This window comes from Vespa mandarinia, chromosome 20 (assembly GCF_050613455.1).
Source record: "Vespa mandarinia isolate Hongniang chromosome 20, ASM5061345v1, whole genome shotgun sequence".
Lineage (NCBI taxonomy): Eukaryota > Metazoa > Arthropoda > Insecta > Hymenoptera > Vespidae > Vespa > Vespa mandarinia.
The window spans coordinates 4,026,242-4,031,066 of record NC_140829.1 but is presented as its reverse complement, the minus strand read 5'-3'; the positions used below and the strand labels follow the sequence as shown (position 1 = coordinate 4,031,066).

At 32.2% G+C, this 4,825-nt stretch overlaps 1 non-coding gene across 1 annotated transcript; it reads right to left on the bottom strand.

The window, feature by feature from the left end:
• Nucleotides 1–285: 285 nt before the first annotated feature.
• Nucleotides 286–358, bottom strand: TRNAV-CAC (transfer RNA valine (anticodon CAC)). Its single transcript has one exon. It is a non-coding gene; the product is annotated as a tRNA-Val (tRNA).
• Between the last annotated feature and the right edge of the window lie 4,467 nt (nt 359–4,825).

Sequence of the window (4,825 nt, the reverse complement as noted above, 5' to 3'; positions counted from 1 at the left end):
TTTTTCTTTTTTCTTTTCTTTTCTTCTCTTCTCTTCGCCTTTCTGCAAAAGCGTCCATTCGAATTATATTTTGTAAGTTTCTTTCTCTTCTCTCTCTCTTTTTTTTTTTTTTTTTTTTAATCGATATCGCCACCCTTTTCTTCTGAATTTTTTGTTTCTTTTGGTTTTTTTTTCTAACTAATATATTCGTAAATATATATATATTTGTTGGTTTAACGTGATGAGAATTAGAATTTAAAAAGAAAAAAAAAAATATTCAACACAACGCTAGGGTTGTTTTTGTTGTGTTTCCGCCCGGGATCGAACCGGGGACCTTGTGCGTGTGAAGCACACGTGATAACCACTACACTACGGAAACGTTGAAAACTTAGTACTTCGTTCATAAAAATCAGCTTAAGGTTGAGAACTTTTCTTTTTTTTATAAAATATAGAAATATATTTATATGTATACGTATAAATGTGTACTCATTCGTTCTCTCTTTTTCCTTTACATATAATTTATATATATATATTTTTTGTTGTTGTTATTGTTGTTATATGCAATGAAAAACTTATTTCATATCCGACGTTTTTCATACTTTTTAACTATAAGCTATATACTTTCAATTATTATAAGTATAATTAGATAATTATTAAATAATATGCAAATTGTGATATTATGTGTAAGGAAAAAATATAGTAATACTTATAGAGCAGTCCAATTATTATATTATTATTTAACTAACTAATAATTATTAACTTACAATAAATTATATAATTATATTAGTAAAATATATATAATTTTTTTCTATGTACAAAAAAAAAAAAAGAAAAGAAAAAAAAAGGAAAAAGAAAAAGGAATTAGTTTATTTTTAATACGAGCTTCGTTATAATATTGTTTTACGATTGAATTCGATCAATTATCGTTGACATCATTCTGATCGGTCTTATTCGATTTCGCCAATTCGAAAAGATCGAAACGATTCATCGCTCATACATAATAGAAAGCTCCGACTTTCTGGAGGAAGTAAAACGTTCACTCGGTTTAGTCGTTTACTCGATCGTGATCTCGCTCGTGGAGGACGGACTCGCCGCAGTAAGAGAAACTTTTACTTTTGCTAGAGAAAGTGCATGCTCGATGCGTCTTTCTCGTTCGACTTGGTTTACGATAATGCAATGCGTCGTCATAATCGGACCGACCGAATCACGTTCACTCTCGTTTGTATTCAATCCTGTAAACAATTCAAACGATTAAATAAATAATAAATATAGAAACGTTTTCACACTTATGCACGAGCTAACGCAAATACAGGTCAAAATGATACCGTGGTATCTATCGATTTGCGGACCTTTAAATTGCAAAATTTGTATCTATCGTACGTTTCTATTAATTAAAAATTAAAAACAAATGACAAAGGAAAAAATAAAGAGAAAGACAAAGTAACAGGGGAAAAAAGAAAAAGAGAGAAAGAAACAGTCTCGTTCGGAGTACTTTGGAATTTTTTTCTCTCGATACTTATCGACCTAAGTATTTACTTGCTTACGTATTTCAATAATTAAATAAGATATTTATTTAAGAACCGATAAAAGAGATTTGATAGGAACAAAACATGACCATAGAATATTCTCGTTTCTTAACATCTAACAAATTAATTATTTCAGAATTAAATTTTCAACTTATTCAAAATTTTCTCTTTCCTTTTCTTTCCTTTTTTCCTTTCTTTTCTTTTTTCTTTTTTTTTTCTTCTTCTTTTTCGTCGTCCCAATATGTCTTCCGCATTTTTCGAGCGATCGTTCGGTCGATTGTATTTTCATCATTCGTCGCTTTCAATTCCTCGAGCCGTGATACTTATAGAAAGAGTAAGTGTCCGACCATATTGGAAAGTGCTAATAAAATAACACATTAACAAGTTAACACAGATATACGTACATACATATATAACTACATATATACATATCTATATGCATATATACGTGTAGAGAGAGAGAGAGAGAGAGAGAGAGAGAGAGAGAGAGAGAGAGAGAGAGTGCTATGCATGTCGCATTTACTTTGCTATGTGCTATATCCTTTGATTTGATCTAGTTCGTGAGATAAGAGCCTCGAGAACCTTTTTCCTTTCGGAATTCAAGATTTGTTTTGTTCAACATTGGCACATTGTTCGAACTAATTCCCTATTGAAAGATATTTGAAAGTAATTATACTACAGTCTTAGACATTTATTTATCTTAGACTTTTTCTCTCTTTCCTTTCTTCCTTTCTTATCCTATCGTATTCTTTTCTTTATTTGTACTTTTATCTCGTCAAAGAGAGAAAAAAGAAAAAAAAGGAAAAAAGAAAAAAACAAAAAAAAACAAAGAAGAAAAAAGTAATAATAACCGATTTCCTTTAACGTTTCAAGCGACGTCGGTATAATTTAAGTACGTTACTACTTGTAAAGTGATATAGCAATAACACCGATTGCCCCAGGGGAAATATGTTCGGACGATTTCTTCGATTTTCCATTCCGCATGTCTTGTATATCACGTTCCTTTATTGTTTTTCATTTATAACGATCAGTATCGTCCTGAACGTTACGGCCAGTCCCCCTATCCACTCCCTATTTCTTAAGATTTATTGATAATACGTTATAGATAGATAGATAGATAGATAGGTAGGTAGATAGGTAGGTAGGTAGGTAGGTAAGTAGGTAGGTAGGTAGGTAGGTAGGTAAGTAGGTAGGTAGGTAGGTAGGTAGGTAGGTAGGTAGGTAGGTAGGTAGGTAGGTAGGTAGGTAGGTAGGTAGGTAGGTAGGTAGGTAGGTAGGTAGGTAGGTAGGTAGGTAGGTAGGTAGGTAGGTAAGTAGGTAGGTAGGTAGATAGGTAGATATCACCCGCGTATGTAACAACTCCGACGTTATTATTGTTGCTCTTTACGGATATATTAAACGAAAGGAAAATAAGTTGAAATAAATAAATAAATAAATAAATAAATAAATAAATAAATAAAACTGAGAACAAAGAAGATAGGAAGAAGAGGAAAAATTAAGGAAGGAAAAGAAAAGAGAAGAAAAAGGAAAGAGGAAAGAAATAAAAGGAGAGGGAAATTCTCGTTAAAAGATCGACCCCGATTGTAACCGATTGCCATAATGGAAAGTAGAACGAATGGGCTGGAGGGGTAGGGACGGAACGGGACGGCCGGGAGGGGGGCCCGAACTTTCAGTTTCACCGGTTGTCTTTCACTCTGTAACCTCCATACCAGTTTGGAATATAGTTTTGCGCTCGCGTGCACGCTCTCTCGATATCAGTTTCCGATCAGAAAAGTGTGTAGCACGCGTAGCGATGCGTGTCAGCGGCGCTTGGCAAATTGGGTTGCTCGCGATGCAGAACGAGCACCGTGAAAGTCTCGTTAACGACACTTTGAATTTGTTTCGTTTTATATATATATATATATATATATATATATATATATATCTTCTATTTCACTTTTCGTTATTTACTAACACATTTAATACATATATTCATATATATATATATATATATATGCATACATGTACGTGTATATACGTATCACAGTTATACGTACCGCGTACACGTTTTTCATGTACGCGTTTTTCATGGAGATATACTTTTTCTTTTTTCGTTTTTTTTTTTTTTTTTTTTTTTTTTATTCGCGAGCCAATCGATACGTACATGTACATTGTCTATGCCTTTGCGGAAGAATTCTTGTTCTTTTTTTTTTTTTCCTTTCTTTTTTTTTTCGGAACGACGAACATCCAGGCCCTCGATTCGCCAACGGTCCAATTGCAAAATAGAAATAGAAAGCCGGAGAATGTTTCTGATGTTTATTTGAAAAAAAAAAAAGAAAGGAATAAATGAACGAACAGAAAAAATGTTTTTGCCATAAAATACACTAATACGTATATATATATATATATATATATATATATATTTTTTTTTTTTCTTTTTTATTTATTTATTTATATAGGTAACTGTTATTAATCGTATAACAAAGAAAAAAATATATATACATATATACACATATACATGTACTTTTTCTTTATCCTTTATTTTTGTAAGTGTTTTTAATAATAGAAAAAAAAAGAAAGAAAAAGAGAGATAGAGATCTTAGGAAAAGATCTGTAAAACGTTAGTCACACGATTCTTCTGTTAAATTTCAATTCGTGTCGAAATAATAAAAATCCATTAATTTTGCCTTTCGACTTAAGTAGATACAAAAAGAATTCGTACAAAGCGGAGAAAGACCGAGACCAGGTCGTTTAAAGAAAAATAATTCATAAGGAGATCGTAAATATTTCTCTTTTCTCTCTCTCTCTCTCTCTCTCTCTCTCTCTCTCTCTCTCTCTCTCTCTATCGTTCGATCGAAAGTGGTGACGCGGCTGAGTGGGCGATCGAAAGTAAAATGTTCTGTGAATATTCTTAAAGAGTCCTGTGCTTTCCATCGCAAGATGAGACTGTGATACTTAGCGAGCACACGGCACTCGGTAAAAGCCGAGAAGAAAGTGGAACTTCGTTCGAACATTAAAATGAAAGAATATAGTAGAGTCGCGTAACGTTGGCTCCTATTTCGAGATATAAACGACGAATGAAATATTTTTTCTTTTTCTTTTTTCTTTTTTTTTTCTTTTTTTTTTCCTTTTTTTGATAATAAAAAATAAAATATATTTTCACTTCTCGGATGGATGAGAGGACTGAGCTGAGTTTGTACGCTTCAAGTAAGAAGAAAGAGAAGAAAAAAGAAAAAAAGAAAAAAAAGAAGAAAGAAAGAGAAGGAACGCGTGCTTTTACGTATGATTACGATGAACGTTTTTGAAGAAGAAGAGGAAAAAAAAAGAAGAAAAAGTAAGAA